The sequence below is a fragment of the Hypanus sabinus genome, chromosome 6, assembly GCF_030144855.1.
Source record: "Hypanus sabinus isolate sHypSab1 chromosome 6, sHypSab1.hap1, whole genome shotgun sequence".
Taxonomy (NCBI): Eukaryota; Metazoa; Chordata; class Chondrichthyes; order Myliobatiformes; family Dasyatidae; genus Hypanus; species Hypanus sabinus.
This window is the reverse complement of record NC_082711.1, coordinates 115,716,083-115,734,013: the sequence shown is the minus strand read 5'-3', so window position 1 is coordinate 115,734,013 and position 17,931 is coordinate 115,716,083. Positions and strand designations below refer to the sequence as shown.

At 41.6% G+C, this 17,931-nt stretch overlaps 1 protein-coding gene across 2 annotated transcripts in view; it reads left to right on the top strand.

The window, feature by feature from the left end:
- The first annotated feature begins 711 nt into the window (after positions 1-711).
- Positions 712-17,931, top strand: part of csde1 (cold shock domain containing E1, RNA-binding) — a 109,946-nt gene continuing 92,726 nt past the window's right edge. The window contains exons 1-2 of one of the 2 annotated variants that reach the window (XM_059972782.1): positions 712-842; positions 9,911-10,259. The gene's annotated coding sequence lies outside the window, so the exon portion shown is untranslated. The remainder of the gene's footprint in view (positions 843-9,910; positions 10,260-17,931) is intronic. The other variant, XM_059972784.1, reaches the window with a different exon arrangement.

Below are 17,931 nucleotides of genomic sequence, written 5' to 3'. Positions count from 1 at the left end.
TGATTTACTTATCATTATTATTTCTTTTGTAATTATGCATTGCATTGAACTGCTGCTGCTAAGTTAACAAATTTCACGACACGTGCCAGTGATAATAAACCTGATTCTGACTTAGGTCCTTATGGAGAAGTGTCCCGAGGTTATTTGATCAAATAGCAAATTCTAAGTGTATACAGCCAACATAAGAGCCTGATATCTTCTGTATCATAACCGTTTTGGAGCTCTACTAGAAATTTGAGGATTGGTCAATAGCCAGGCTTCACTTCTTGATACATTAACCTATCCTTGATGATATGTGGACGCTTTGGTTTGAACATTTCCTGGCTAAGGAGCTCTTTCCTTTTTTACAGGCAACTTCAGCATCGCATCCCATTACAGGATATAGAAACCACCGACAACAATGTGAAGTCATTTTGTATTCCAGCTTCAAAACGACTATTTGACCGATTTGTGGAGAACGACTAAACTGTATCGAGACACTCCAACTGAACACTTGAAACTTGGGCAAGACCACCTTGTTTCCACCTGGTACCAAGTTAATAAGCTGCCTTGGCAGTAACTCGCTGCTTCTCTCCACAGATGCATGCTGTCTAGCATTGTCAGTTTTTGCACAGGATGAAACGGATAAATTGGATGTTTCTAGATGCAGTTACACCTGAATTGCAGCGTCATTGGGTGCTGAAGCTCCCCCAGCCGAGACACATGCACACGCGCGCGCTCACGCCAGCCGCGGCTCGCGCGTGACTTGGCCGGAGCCCCGGACACTATCGCGAGATTTTGATTTATTCCGACGTAATGTGCCGTGCTGCTTATGGCGGCGCTGGAGTGCTTCTGCTGTTGGGGTGAGTAGCCGCGAGTAGACGCTTCCCGTCGAGTCGTCCCCTCCTCACAATCCCGCTGGCCGAGAAGGCGGTAAGGTCGGCGATGCGCGGCCCGGAGCGGCGAATGTTTGGCCGACGGGTGGTGGCAGAGTTTTCCGGCCCAGCACGGCCTGGCCCGGCCCGGCGGAGCTGCGCCACCGTGGGGGAGCGCCTGCTGTTTTTGTTCGTCATGTTTCTCCGCGCTGGCGGCAGACAGCGCTCCCCGAGTGCTTCTGGTGGATACATTGGGCGCTGCCCGTTCCCTCCCCCGGGAAGGCTCATTTGGCTTCTTTATGCGTTATTTTGTCCGGTCGGAAGCCCCCACCCCTCCCCCCATGAAATTTTCTTAACGTGTGTGGAGAGCCCCTTTTCATGGATTGACGTTGATAAATGTAGCCAACGACCAATCAGGTTCTGGCAAAGAGGCAGGACTTCCTGTTTCTCAGCTGCTCGGTCTCTGTTTCCGGGCTGGTGGGCGTTCGGTCATGAGTGTAGACTACAAATACCATCGTGCATGGCGCTTGCTTTCTCCCCTTTTCGTGCGGCACTGATCCTGTGCACAAGTAGGTGGTATTGCGCAACCCTCTTAGTAGGCTGTAAACAGACCAGGGTGCTGTGCTTCACCTAAAAACTGCTTTTTCCGCTGGCATCGGATTTGTTATTCGTCATGCATTGTCGGGATAAGTACAGAGCAAACGTTTGGGTAGCGTTGCAGCCGTATTACAGTATGTGTTTGATAATGAAACGTTTCGTAGAGTTTTAATTGTTGAAATGTGGACTATATTTAAATACGTGCATGAATGGTTTATCTTGTAACTATAAATAACTTCCAAGATAAATTTTAGAATTTTTTTGTTGATGAGTGCGGGCATCCTAGGATGGAAGCAGGATGGGTTTTTTTTTAAATGGCTGAGGTGTCTAAAGGCTGACACAGCACATAACGAACGAACGTCCGAAGGTTGGGCTCATGAGCGTTGAATTGGAGCCACAGGTGAGAGCTGTGTAGCTGGTCACAAGCGTCGGTGTACCGGTACACCGCTTCGACGGGGGGGGGGGGGGGGGCCTTTAAATCGGTGAGGGTAACTGGCGGCCTCGTACCTTGCTAAGATGAGGACGAGCCTGTATATGTTGTCAGCTAGAAAGGCTGGGCGATGAGGTCTACGGTGAGATCCAGGAAGGCTTGCCGGCAACACTCTGTGGAAAGGGAAGGGCGTGATAAGTTTCAGACGACGTCATGGTCATCCTCTATAACTAAGGAAGACCCCACTTTAAGAACTCTGCCGCACAGATTTCCTGTCACCGTCAGACAACAATGGACAATTACTATAGCTTTAAAAGGGCAGGCAGTTTAGTACACATGGAACAGCTTGGGCAAGATTGCATAATTAGAATGAGGTTTATTATCACTGTCTAATATGATGTGGTTTACAGGTCAAAGGTGAAGTATTGACCATTCAGAAACTAGTACAGGGGAAGAAGCTGCTCTTGTATTGAGTGTTGGTCTTGTAGCCCCTGGACACTAGTATTGAAAGATGACATGTTCTATATACTGAAGGTGATTAATGATGATACTGCCTGGAGACATCGTCTTGAAGTAGGAAGGGTGTCCTCGTGATTGAACTAGCTGTCTCCAGCCCTTATGTTCCTGTACATTGGAGCCTCCGTACCAGGCTGTGATGCAACCAATGCTCTCCACATTACACTTTAGAGAAAAACACAGATGTCTTTGATATACCAAATGCCCTCATTCTTCAAAGTAGAGCTACTGCCGTACCTTGTTCATGTCTTAGGCCCAGACAAAGATGCTGATCCCTCGAGGAAGACTAGTGTGTTTTCCTGACTTTCATTCTTGTAGTCCACAATCAATTCGAGTCTTATGTGGAGTGCAGGGTTCTTGTTACAACACTACTCAACCAGCTGATTTCTCTCCTGTATTGCCATCTGAGATTTCACCAGTAATGATAACGTTGTCTGAATTTATAAATGGTGATTAAGGTTTGTATATCTGAGTGATAGAGGTGTTTACAATATCCCTATCTCTGGTTGAACAGGTATTGTGTTGGTAGGATTGCCATTTTGCTTAAGGGAATTAACTGGCCTGATTCCTGGCATCTGAGGATTTATGGTTTGCTGATGCAGCACAGTATAGGCCGTTCCAATCGAATGTGACCAATTAACCTACTGACTTGTACATCTTTGGGATATGGGAGGAAACTGGTGCATCAGAAGGAAACGTACCTGGTCACAGGAAGAGCGTACAAACTCCTTTTAGACAGAAGCAGAATTGTTACTGGCACTGTAAAAGCATTAAGCTAACTTTTATCCAAATAGGCTGCCCTAAATTATGTTCTGTTATCAGAGTGATAGTTTGGATTTGTTTCTTTGGAAACAGGAGATATTCTTGAAGCATACAAGATTCCAAGGGGGCTTGACTGGATAAATTTCTACTATGTGGAGTGTTGAACAAAAGGACATAATTACCGAGTAAGGGTATTTAAAAATGACAACACACACAAAATGCTGGTAGAATACAGCAGGCCAGGCAGCATCTATTGGGAGAAGCGCTGTCAACGTTTCGGGCCGAGACCTTTCGTCAGGACTAACCAAAAGGAAGGATAGTAAGAGATTTGAAAGTAGTGGGGGGAGGGGGAAATGCAAAATTATAGAAGACCGAAGGGGGCGGGATGAAGCTAAGAGCTGGAAAGGTGATTGGCGAAAGTGATACAGAGCTGGAGAAGGGAAAGGATCATGGGACGGGAGGCCTCGGGAGAAAGGGTGGGGGGAGAACACCAGAGGGAAATGGAGAACAGGCAAACAATTAAATATGTCAGGGATGGGGTAAGAAGGGGCATTAACGGAAGTTAGAGAAGTCAATGTTCATGCCATCAGGTTTGAGGCTACTCAACCGGGTTGTTCCTCCAACCTGAGTTTGGATTCATTTTGACAATAGAGGAGGCCATGGATAGACATATCAGAATGGGAATGGGACGTGGAATTAAAATGTGTGGCCACTGGGAGATCCTGCTTTTTCTGGCGGATCGAGCATAGGTGTTCAGCGAAATGGTCTCCCAGTCTGTGTCGGGTCTCACCAATATATAAAAGGGAGCACCGGATGCAGTATACCACACCAGCCGACTCACAGGTGAAGTGTCGCCTCACCTGCAAGGACTGTCTGGGGCGCTGAATGGTGATGAGGGAGGAAGTGTAAGGGCAGGTGTAGTACTTGTTCTGTTTACAAGGATAAGTGCCGGGAGGGAGATCGGTAGGAAGGGATGGGGGGGGGGAGTGGACAAGGGAGTCATGTAGGGAGCGATCCCTGTGAAAAGCAGAGGGAGGGGGAAATGTGTTTGGTAGTGGAATCCCATTGGAGTTGCGGAAAATTATATGTTGGACCTGGAGGCTGGTGGGGTGGTAGGTAAGGACAAGGGGAACCCTATCCCGAGTGTGGTGGTGGGTGGATGGGGTGAGGGCAGATGTGCGGGAAATAGGAGAGATGCGTTTGAGAGCAGAGTTGATGGTGGACGAAGGGAAGCCCCTTTGTTTAAAAAAGGAAGACATCCCCTTCGTCCTGGAAAGAAAAGCCTCATCCTGCACTTGTTCCCCCCCCCCCATAGAAAAAACTAGTTTTTCGCAGAACACCTATGGTCAGTCCGCCAGAAAAAGCAGGATCTCCCAGTGGCCACACATTTTAATTCCACTTCCCATTCCCATTCTGATATGTCTATCCATGGCCTCCTCTATTGTCAAAATGAATCCAAACTCGGGTTAGAGGAACAACACCTTATATACCAGCTGGGTAGCCTCCAACCTGATGGCATGAACATTGACTTCTCTAACTTCTGTTAATGCCCCTTCTTACCCCATCCCTGACATATTTAATTGTTTGCCTGTTCTCCATTTCCCTCTGGTGTTCTCCCCCCCCCCCCTTTCTCCCTAGGCCTCCCATCCCATGATCCTTTCCCTTCTCCAGCTCTGTATCACTTTTGCCAATCATCTTTCCATCTCTTAGCTTCATCCCACCCCCTCCGGTCTTCTATCATTTCGCATTTCCCCCTTCCCCCCACTACTTTCAAATCCCTTCCTACCTTTCCTTTCGGTTAGTCCCGACGAAGGGTCTCGGCCCGAAACGTCGACACAGCGCTTCTCCCTATAGATGCTGCCTAGCCTGCTGTGTTCTACCAGCATTTTGTGTGTGTTGTTGTTTGAATTTCCAGCATCTGCAGATTTCCTCGTGTTTGGTATTTAAAAATGACATGTTTAGTAAACCACCTGAATTCCCCCCTCCCACACCCCCAAGGGTGGTGGAAGTCAGATCATTTGATAAATTTAAGGTGGAGAGGAATAAATATTTGAAAGTTCAAGCATTTTGAGATTGTGAAGAACTGGAGATCAGCATAGTTCACCCATATTGAATGGCAGGGCAGATTTGAGGATCTGTGGTTCTCTCTCTCCTCAATTTATAGATGTTCACGAGAAGGCAACGAGATCTGAGAACCAGCAAATCTTCTGGTAGAGTTCATTTGTGCATTGGTAACAGTTCAGCTTTTGTTTCATTGTTCAGTCGTACAGTAGGGTTTCTCTTCAAAGATCAAATATATTTACTCTTTGGCTCCCTGAGCTCATAGCTTGAGATCACTTTGGAGCAGTTAAAAGGCAATGATGACTTGAGTTGAAGTGTGAGTAATGTATATTTTTGTAAAGGCTAACTGTTGCCATTGTCATTGCCTAACTAGTTTTTACTCAGTGTTTCTTTGGAAATTGAATTTAAATTGCTAGCTGCTGTGATGCATTTATGCTTCATTCAAGGCTAGTAGTTTTGGTGATATCTGTATCATCCAGCGAATTGACCATTAAGGCACTGTGGTCTTATTACAGTTTGTGTGGAGGCTATTGCAATTTCTCAAAACTTTTCACCCTGATTGTCATCCTCCAACACTGCCATGCCCCTCCCTATTTCTGCATCTCCATCTCCACACACTACTTCCAATATAGCAGAATAACTTTTAATATCAAATTTGGAAAGCCATTTGTTTAGAAAGTACTAACCTGGTTTGTAAGATCACAAATTGCTGAATTTCAGAATATTTACTTCATGTACCATTCTTTATCTCACTTGTATTGGTGTTGTTGCACACCACCTTTTATAATGTCACCCTTGATTATTGACAAGCTTTTCCTGCTTTCTGGGTTTTTAATCTTGTGCTGGAGTATTGTCATTGTCTGTAGTAATTCAAGTTATAGCTTGTTCTATCCTTTGATGGAACTTTGGGTAAATTTTGAAGGTGTGGCATTGATGTTGAATTCACACAATCTCATTTGTTTTTGATCATAATTGTTAGAAATTCAATTTAACAAGTGCCAATTAAAATCTATGCACCAACTCAGTTGTCATAACATTTTGAACATGAACTGGAGAACAATCTTAAGGATATTGGGTTAGTATTTTTTGACATAGAATTCTGGGTGGTGCAGAGACTCATCTTGGCACCTTGAGTGTGTCTCCCAATGATAAACTGGGGTAATTCATTCTAGTAATGTGATTCATGATGCTGATACTCAGCAGTTTTCCCAAGAATCAAAATTGAAACTAATTTTTAATTTGCATTACATTAAGAAAATACAGATAGTCTTTGAATCTCCTGACCTATTATCTGGCTCTTGCAGTTTGTTAATAGGCTGCATTTTCTCTACTACCATGGTTTCCATCATGAAATAATACTGGTCACTGGAATTATGCCATGTACTCAAAGTTTTGCACCACCATTTTGATACTGAAAGCTAAGAACATTAGTTTACTGAAATGAGTAGGCCAAGTGAATTAATATTTTTTTGAAGCACTTTAGGTTATTCCCATTATCCTTCACTGCTGTCTGCCTGCAAGTTCATATTTGATTTACAACCTGGTTATACTTGTATTCCTTCAATCTGGACATGGCCAGAAGTGGAACTGCTTAAATTTTGACTGCTAGCAAATCTCACCTGACTTCTCTTGCTGATCTTTGCGCTGCAGGTCAGGAGCTTGCTCCCATTTGCTTTACTTGCTTGATACTCCATTTAAACCTGTTTGAGTGGTCAGTGATCATTTTCCAGTCTGACTCTCTATCCACTTTAAATTGCAGAATTAAAATGCATATAATTACTGCCCAAATGGGTTTTTGTGAATCATGGCCTCCCTTTCTCATATCCACAGCAATCTGTTTCCTTGTATGGTTAAGATATTTGCAAATCTATGGCAGGTTGTTGATAAACATGAACAGAAGGAAGCCTAGGATTAATTTATTATGACTGAACTCAACTGGGATGCAGTCTAAATCGAGACTCTCCATTTGTTGGCTTCAGCAGTCTAGTGATCCTTCATGCCATGTTCCAATGACACCCAATCAAACTTGTGGAATAGCTTGTTTAGTTTATGGAGAAAGTCAGTATTGACTAAAACTGCTTTTCAGTTAGTGGACAGGATATGTCAAGCATGGAACCAGTAAAGGAATAAACTCTATTAGACATGCTGTTGCATTTTTTGTAACTGAAGGGAAGGAAATCGTGTTTACTTTGTCACTTAGACTGGAGGTTGTGAATTTACTTTTTCAATAATATAAAGATTGACTGATTCATTTCTGTCTTGGCGATGAATAGTTCAGGTTGAACTATGAATAGTCAAGTGATAATCGCATTGTAATGTTCCAAACTCAGTTCTTCAGGAAATTCTATTGTACATTCCAATTTATAAAGTTCATTGAATCAATTTTGCAGATGCTGGAACTCGGGTAAAAATTGAACCTTGGTAAACATAAGGGCAGTTGATATGTGGTGAAGGAATTATAATTCCTTAGAATGGGAATATATTAGCATTACAGATCTTTTGAAAGAACAGAAGGAAACAGAGCCTGCAGAGCAACTTTAAGGGAATGGGAAAAAGAAGTGGTAAATGAAATGCAATGTTGGAAAGTGTATGGTCATGCACTTTGGTGGAAGAAATAAACGGGTAGACTATTATTTAGATGGTGAAAGAATTCAAAATGCAGAAATGCAAAGGGACTTGGGAGTCCTTGTGCAGGATACCCTAAAGGTTAACCTCCAGCTTGAGTCAGTGGGGAAGAAGGCAAATGCAATGTTGGCATTGAGACCACACTTGGTGTGCAGTTTTGGACTCAATTTAGAAATGATGTACTGACATTGGAGAGGGTTCAGAGAAGATTCACAAGAATAATTTCAGGAATGAAAGGGTTACTATATGAGGAATGTCTAGCAGCTCTTGGGCTGTATTCCCTGGAGTTCAGGAGAATGGGGGGGTTCTCAGAGTCATTCTGAATGTTAAAAAGCCTGAACAGATTAGATATGGTGAAGTTATTTCCCATGGTAGGGGAGTCTAGGACAAGAGGGCAAGACTTCAGGTTTGAAGGATGTCCATTTAGAACAGAGATGCAAAGAAATTACTTCAGTCAGAGGGTGGTAAATCTATGGGATTTGTTGCCACAAGCGGCTGTGGCAGAGATAGATAGGTTCTTGATTAGCAAGAGCATCAAAGGGTATGGGGAGAAGGCGGGAGTGGGGATGACTGGAAGAATTGGAGCAGCCCATGTTTGAATGGCAGATCAACGGTGGCGTGGCTTGGATTATACACCGAATTGCACAAGACTTCGCAGAGTACCTAGTTTTAAGAATATAGGGTGGTAGAAAGGGCAGACTTATGGCTGGATGAAATTTCATTCCAAACAGTGCAATATAGTTAATAAACAAAAACATCCTAATTTTCTTAGTTTTAGCTCTAGTCGTAAAAACCAAGTCTATATAGGGCGTGGGGCAGTACATGGTTAATATCTGAACAGGGTCATGACTTAGAAATTGGATTAGTACTTGGGAGAGGGAGCAACTGCAAAGGTATAGCTGTGTAAGATTAAGCTATAATCCTCTTTTAGGAGAACAGACAAGACACCCTTGCTATTGCTATTATAATCGATTCCGCAATGTTTTTGGACTCGAATCGTGTTGAATTGGAAGAATTTTTATTTTGGTTTTTCAGTGATTTCAATTTAAATGTTTTGCATTTTAGGAAAAGAGCTTTAGTTGTTTCTTTGTTCATCCTGTATTTATTTATTTTCGTGATCAGGAGCATGATAGTTGCTCTCCATTTACTGGTATTAACTGCTCTATGATATTTTAACCCAGCTACCAATTTCCAGAAATGACCTTAGAAGTGTTTGCAAATTTGTAATTGGGGGGAAGAGGAATTGGAATGACATGTAATCCTGTCCCTGTTTAGCATCTACAAGAAGATGCTGTGCAATTGAAGTCACTGACCATAAGCTTTTTCCCCATTCCTCCTTTCCTCACCCATGTAATGTCTCATGAATATTAAGACATTAAGACATGTGAAGAGAAATCACGCTAACTTCTGATTGTAATTTTTTTTGCCACCATACAAACCTGCTGGGTATTGCAAGAGATTGGAACAATCAATAGGGGTTAAGTAGATGTAGTATTTTAATCTCAAAAGGTTTGAGTTTTGCTTACCGATGTTCAAGATGCAGTTAGTCTTCAAAATGCTCCTCTTCTTTGCAGCAGATGTAGTTTCAGTTGTCTGCAAACATTGTTTTTGATTAGGTGCCTTGGTGGCATAGTTAGCATGGCACTATTACAGCTTGGGGACTTGGAGTTCAGTCCTGGTGTCATCCATAAGGAATTTGTACATTCTCACTGGAATGTGTGGCTTTTCTCTGGGTGCTCCTGTTTCCCACCACAGACCAGACATGCCATTCAGTAGGTTTACTGATCATTGTAAATTGTCCCACGATAGATTAAGATTAAATTGGGGGTTGTCCAGGGTTGCTTGGTGGTGCAGCTCAAGGCCTATTCCACGCTGTATCTCTAAATGAGAACATCTGTGTTGGCTATTGACAATTATTTGTCCCCAGTTGGTTCTTTGAACCAAATGCAAAGGTTCCTTGAACTAAAATGTTGAATCTGATTCTTCCTTTATGGATGCTGTTTAACACTTGAGTGCTTCTGCTTTTTGTTTATCAATTTAACATTGATTTTTTTTATCTTTCTAGTATGAAGTGAAATAGAACTGAATTTACCATCTGAAACTGCTGCTTCAAGTTCAGATCACGTTGACAAATAAAAATAAGCTGAAACAACCAAAGAGCAAACTGCAGCTAAAGAAAGCTTGATCTGAAACCGAAGTTTGTGCCTACTCAACAGCCTACAAAGAGCACTTCCCACCGCTGCTAGACCTTCTACACTTCTTGTTGCTGTCCTGGGATGCTCTCTAGTGCAGCAAGAATAGGAATTCTCTGCTAGCTTAGTAGATCCTGTCTCTGTCCACCCAGCATTTGTAAACTTCAAGCGTGTGATAAACAGATTAGACGGCAGTGAAAGTGCAATATTCAACATTTCAAGGTATGTTATCCACTGATTTTAAACTGACAGTAAGCAAGTCTAGTTTGTTGAAATGTTTGTATCATGGTTGGGGGGGGTGTTGATTAAATCAATTTACAATATAGAGAAACATGTTTCTACTGAGACCATTTTACCTTGGGTTTTCCTATAATTTTTATGGTCCTGTAATTAAGGCATTGATGGGTCAAAGGTGGACACTTAATGGAATTAAGGATATTGCCAGTAATTGAGGGAAATGTGTGGAATCATTTGAAAGTGGGTTTTGAAAGTCCATTCATGTGGGTATTTATTTGAACTGCACATGCCCTTTTTAAAGACTGATCTTCAACAAAATAGACCCAATTGTGTAAGCTTGCCATCAATGAACTTGCTAGTTGACAAAACTAATCAACTTTGTATCATTGACCTAATAACCATGTGATGTTCACAGCTTACTCATTCTCAATTATGCGAAGTCAATGGCAATAAACTTAATTTGCTGACATCACATGTCCAACATGTATTCTCAATGGAATGAATGACGGAGTTAATTGGTTCATTTTGTATGATCTGTTTCTAACTTGTAAGCAATCTGTTCTCAAAAAGTCACAGAAAATAAAGGCAGAGGAGAAGACAGCCTGCATTCATGATGGCTGGAATGAATTTTGAGTTAATCCCATTACCCAACTATCTGCTGGTTATTGTTCTTTTAAGTCTTCATTTAGAGACTTTCTAAATCTGTTTTCTGCTCCTCTACCCTTGAGCAGCCATGATCCCATTCAACGTTGAGTAAGTTTCTTTTCATGATTCTCTCAACCTAACGGTTAACTTAAATCTAGATCCAAACAGGACAGCCATGTAGACACATTGTTTTCCACATGCTCTTGCTCTATTGAACTTCATTCCTTTGCCCTGCCTCCCCTTAGTCATTCCCACTTAACTCTGGGATTTCTTTCATATGCCCTCTACCATTTCCATGACAGGGGTTTTAGTAAAGGTTCCAGCAAATTGTGTGCTAACCAGTAAACAAAAAGCTTATTCATTCACCTTAACTGGCAAAACACTTATGCTTAGATGAAATCCGGAAGCAAGTCTGAGGGTTGAAACAATAAACAGGTCAGTGAAGATGGTTAACACTGCAAATTCACTGCATTTTACAGTTAGTGTTTAATTCTGTTTTAGATCTTATTGGTGATTGGCAGTTATTGAAATTTTGAGATATTCATAGACTCTTGACATTAACCAGTTTGCGGATTGTGTAAGCCACCAGGCTACCATTTTAAGTTTGCTTTGCTAATGCCATGAATAATTCCCCAAATTTAGTTCTAGCACAGCATAGAAAAGCTTGAATACAAACTCAAACTTTCTTTGGTTTGAATCATATTCAATGTTAAAATTCAGTTGCTACTAGCATGCAATAGTGCAATTATGAGCATTTGTTGTCATGACCATTGATTCAGTTAATATGAATTTAATATGAATATTGAAAAATTCTAGTGAAGTTTTGGAGTACTATTCTTTTGGCTATTCAAGTACTATTCAAGTGCTCTTGAACTTTTATCTCATGGCAGATAAAATGGTAAAATGACAGGAGTTTCTGCCAGCTAAATTTACTTCTTGCAAAGAGTTCCCAGCTATTTTCATTCAGCTGGGAACTTTTCAAAATTGGCAATCCTTCTGTCCATTGTGTCAAAAAGCATTTTTTAACATCCAAGTCTTCCTGCATATTTGCTCAATTGGCATTAAGATTTGGCCAAAGATAAAGCAAAATAAATATTACAATAGGTAACATTGATTACAAACTATGTTGCTATGTTTTAGCAGTATATGTAGCTTCCTCTGCATTTTGGGGGTTCTCATTCCTAAATCTCTTGCATTCCAAATAATGCAGTGTGATGTGTTTAAAATTCTAGTGCACTTCATCCCTACGTTAAGGCAGTGTTCTGTTTGTAACTTGTCATTTGCAAGTTGGAGGTACAGCCATGAACTGAGTTTCCAGATGGTATAAGATGCCGGTAGAAGACAAATCAGTACCACTGCCTCCCAAGTGCTCGGCATATGTGTGGCTGTGCATACAATTGCAAGAAACGGTTTGAACCCTTTGCAGTAACCTGGTTTTCTGAATTATTTACTGTGTGGTCTGATCTTCATCTAAGTCACAATAATGAACAAACACAATCTGCCTAAACAAATAGCACAATTGTACTTTTCATGTCTTTATTAAACACATTGTTTAATCATTCACAGTCTAAGCTGGAAAAAGTGTGTGAACCCTTGCATTTAATAACTGGTAAACCAATAACTGGAGGTTATTGTGGCAGCAATAACCTCCACCAAACATTTCTGTAGCTGCTAATCAAACTTGTACAACCTTGAGGAGGAATTTTAAACCCTTTCAGTTCATCAATATTTCTGGGGTATATTGACTTTCTTCAGGTCATGCCACAGCATCCTAATTGGGTTAAGGTGTAGACTTTGATTTGGCCATTACAAATCATGAGTTTTCTTTCTTTCTTTCTTTGTAACCCATTCTTTTGTTGATTTACTCGTGTTTCGGGTCATTGTCCAACTTCTAATCAGCTGCAGGTGATGGACCAGTACCCTGACATTCTCCTGTAAAATGTCTTGATACAAATTGTTCCCTGCTCAGGCCCTGAGGCAGCAAAGCAGCCCCAAACCATAATCTTCCTTCCACCATGCTTCACAGTTGGGGGTGAGATTTTGATGTTGGTGTGCAGTGCTCATTTCCCTCCAAATGTAGCAGTGTGCATTTCTGCCAAAAAGTTCAACTTTAATCTCATCTGTCTATTGAATATTGTCCCAGAAGTGTTGTGGAGCATCCAGGTGATCTTTGCAAACTTGAGATGTTCTGCAGTGTTTTTTGGAGTGCAGTGGTTTCCTTCATGCTGTCCTTCCATGAACACCTTGTTCAGTGTTTTCTTATTGGAAACGTGAACAGAGACTTAATCAGGTCTTGAAGATTTCTGAACTTTTTGCAGTTACCCTTGGGTTCTTTTTCACTTCCTTCAGCATTGCATGTTGCACTCTTGGTATGATATTTGCAGGATGCCCACTCCTAGGGAGAGTAGCAACAGTACTGAATTTCCTCCATTTGTAGATAATTTCTCACCAAGGACTGACGAGTACTCAGGTCTTTAGGTTTTGTAGCCTTTTCCAGCTTCATGCATCTCTGCAATTCTGAGGACCTCAAAGTTGTTTTGATTGAGGCATGTTGCATGTAAACAGTTTCTGGAAAAGCAGGCTGTATCAGTAACCTGACATTGTGTCTTTTTTATAGGATAGGACAGGACACCTCTACAACCCACATCTCATCTTATTGATTGGAACACCTGACTCCAAATGGCTTTTGTAGAAGGCATTACCCCTGAGGTTCATATACTTTTTTTGAACCTTGACTGATTATTTAAATGGTGTACTCAATATTGACAAGAAGTACAAGTTTGTTACTGTGTTATTAGTTTAGGCAGATTGGGTTTGTCCATTATTGTGACTTAAATGATCGGACCACAATTTGAGTAATTAATGTAGAATAGCACGTTATTGCAAAAGGTTCACAGACTTTTGAAACTACAAGTTAGATGCTCATATCCTGGCCATGTCCTGTTGATGCTTGCAGCATTGGCAGATTTGAAGGGAAAAGAAGACTTGTAGGGAGTGGGTGTAGGTAGTTGGAATGCCCAATGTAAGATTTACTTCTGTTTTCAAAAACTTATTGGGTGTCTTAAGTTTTACCCCGCTTTAAACACTTCTGTACCATTATGTTCATTGTGAATATTAGTAATTTTTTTTGGTGTCCTACGTTTCTTGATCTTTCAGATTTAATTATTTGTTAATTGAGTAGGATTTCTGAATGATCCATGAACACTGTCTCACTATTCCTTTTACACTGATTATTTTTTATTGTAACTTGTAGTAATTTACTTTAAGGTCATATCACCTTATTGTTCTGTACTACCATAAAACAAATTTCACAAATGTTAGTGACAATAACGCTCATTCTAACATTTCAGTACATTAGAATGAGGCTTGTTGTCACTGATGTTAGTTTTACATCAGAATTTTTAATTACTTTGCTATGGAATTTTTCCATTGGTGCAAGGACTTGAGGTTGTTCATGAGAAGGCTTGGATTTTTTGTCCTTTGAAGTGGCAGAGATAACTGGCTTATTCAGTCAGGAGAACAATTGGTCAACAGCATTCCTGGCCTTTTGGAGTTGCATAACTTGATCTTGAGAGTAGTACATTTGTAAATGTTACTTAACTTTGTACCATGCACTGATCTCTCCATCTGGTCCTTATAGTTCAACAAATTTAAGCTTTCTGTTATTCATGAGAGAACATGTAAAGTTTTCTGTTTCCTATTTTCTACATTTACCAAGCCAAGGTTTCAAACTCTGTATGTCTAGTAAAATATGAGCATTTTTAATTTGTAACTTTTTCCCAGTGTAATTTCAGATGAATGGAGTTAACATGCAGTGCACAAAAGTAATCTTTTTGATTTAAAATGGTGGAAATCATAGTTCATCTTGCTCCCATGTTCTTAAAGACTGATGCGGATGATACTGCAAGCAGATCCTATATTTATTTTGAAGATTTTATTTCCCTTGGCCTTCTATGATGCCACTGTCACTTTGTGGGTGCAGTAGAGGAAAATGCTTGTTGAAATAAGTTTCTATGCATAATATAAGATTCCAGGTTGGTCTAACCTACAGTTGCACTTTCCCTCCAATCAAACTTTAGCAATCCCACAGGTGAGCTATCTCCTTGTATCTTGTATCCCATTCAACATGGTGTTCAAATGTGAAATAGGCACACTTCAGAACATAGAATAATACAGCACCGTACAGGCCCTTCGGCCCACAATGTTGTGCCGACCCTTAAACCCTGCATCCCATATACCCCTCCCCCAACCTTAAATTATTCCATATACCTGTCTAGTAGTCTCTTAAATTTCACTAGTGTATGTGCCTCCACCACTGACTCAGGCAGTGCATTCCACGCACCAACCACTCTCTGAGTGAAAAACCTTCCTCTAATATCCCCCTTGAACTTTCCACCTCTTACCTTAAAGCCATGTCCTCTTGCACTGAGCAGTGGTGCCCTGGGGAAGAGGCGCTGGCTGTCCACTCTATCTATTCCTCTTAATATCTTGTATACCTCTATCAAGTCTCCTGTTATCCTCCTCCTTTCCAAAGAGTAAAGCCCTAGCAACCTTAATCTCTGATCATAATGCCTACTCTCTAAACCAGGCAGCATCCTGGTAATCTCCTCTGTACCCTTTTCAATGCTTCCACATCCTTCCTATAGTGAGGCAATCAGAACTGGACACAGTACTCCAAGTGTGGCCTAACCAGAGTTTTATAGAGCTACATCATTACATTGTGTCTCTTAAACTCTATCCCTCGACTTATGAAAGCTAACACTCATAGGCTTTGTTAACTACCTTATCTACCTGTGAGGCAACTTTCAGGGATCTGTGGACATGTACCCCCAGATCCCTCTGCTCTTCCACATTCAAGTATCCTGCCATTTACTTTGTACTCTGCCTTGGAGTTTGTCCTTCCAAAGTGTTCCACCTCACACTTCTCAGGGTTGAAGTTCATCTGCCACCGCTCAGCCCACTTCTGCAACCTATCAATGTCTCTCTGCAATCTTTGACAATCCTCAACACTATCCACAACACCACCAACTTTTGTGTTGTCTGCAAACTTGCCAACCCACTCTTCTACCCCCACATCCAGGTCGTTAATAAAAGTCACGAAAAGTAGAGGTCCCAGAACCAATCCTTGTGGGACACCACTGGTCACAACCCTCCAATCTGAATGTACTCCCTCTACCACGACTCTCTGCTTTCTGCAGGCAAGCCATTTCTGAAAGCACCTGGCCAAACTTCCCTGGATCCCATGCCTTCTGACTTTCTGAATAAGCCTACTGTGTGGAACCTTGTCAAGCGTCTTACTAAAATCCACGTAGATCACATCCACTGCACTGCCCTCATCTATATGCCTGGTCACCTCCTCAAAGAACTCTATCAGGCTTGTTAGACACGATCTGCCTTTCACAAAGCCATGCTGACTGTCCCTGATCAGACCATGATTCTCTAAATACCCATAGATTCTATCTCTAAGAATCTTTTCCAGCAGCTTTCTGAACACAGATGTAAGGCTCACTGGTCTATAATTACCTGGACTATCCCTACTACCTTTTTTGAACAAGGGGACAACATTCACCTTCCTCCAATCCTCTGGTACCATTCCCGTGGACAATGAGGACATAAAGATCTTAGCCAGAGGCTCAGCAATCTCTTCCCCTGCTTCGTGGAGCAGCCTGGAGAATATTCCATCAGGCCTCGGGGACTTATCCATCCTAATGTATTTTAACAACTCCAACACCTCTTCTCCCTTATCAACATGTTCCAGAGCATCAACCTCACTCATATTGTCCTCCCCGTCATCAAGTTCCCTCTCATTGGTGAATACTGAAGAGAAGTATTCATTGAGGACCTCGCTCACTTCCGCAGCCTCCAGGCACATATTCCCACCTTTATCTCTAATCGGTCCTACCTTCACTCCTGTCAACCTTTTGTCCTTCACGTAATTGAAGAATGTCTTGGGGTTTTCCTTTACCCTGCTCACCAAGGTCTTTTCATGCCCCCTTCTTGCTCTCCTCAGCCCCTTCTTAAGCTCCTTTCTTGCTACCCTATATTCCTCAATGGACTCATTGCTTCCTAAACCTCACGTATGCTGCCTTTCATCTGACTGGATTCTCCGCCTCACTGATGAACTGAACTTCAGTGGGTGTAGAATCCAGGCCTCTGAAGCAATATACGGTTTGTAAGTTGTTTCAGTTTGTACTACAAAATTCACTGTGTTCAAATGACCCAATAATTAAGTATGCTTGTAAGTTGTGCATTTGGTTTGTATAGGGGTTGCTTAATTCAAGCAATTGGATTAAACTACTTTTCTAAAAATTCTATTTTTAAAATATCAATCCTCAGCCTAAGGCTTCAGTTAGTGCTGTCTCTTGGTTAGAATGAAATAGAATTGACTTAGGTTTTCGCTGGTATTAGCAATACAATGATGGAAAAATAAATGAGACTTGGGCACAGTAGAAAATATTGCATTCTTGACCACTGCTATACCACAATTAGGAATGCCTTCCATTCATTGCCTTAACCTCATTTTTAGGAAACTTGATCACTTGGCTATCCCCCTCCCAGCTGCATGCAGGCTGGCACTAAAGAGCAATGTTCCAGAGATGAGGACACCAAAGAGGTGGTTGTAGGTGGCAGAGGAGTGGCTATAGAATTGTTTCGAGTCTTTGGAATGGGCCGTGTTCAAGGACTTGTCAGAGGATCTGAATGAATATTCCACGGTTGTCACAGACTTTATAAAAACAGTCGTAGACAAGTACTTCCCAACAACTTTATTCAGTCTTCCTTGCCCAGAAGCCCTGGATGAACCGAGATTCACAATCTGCTGAGGGCCAGATAGTAGAATTCAAGTCTCAGGACTAAGTCTAAAAAAAAATCCAAGTACAATGGAAAGCCATCTTGCATACGAAATGGCAGTTCTGGACCAAACTGGAATCACTGAAAGATGCTTGATGGCTGTGGCAGGGCTTGAACGTTATCACTTCCTACAGAGTGAAACCAAGCAATGAGGTTTTACTCC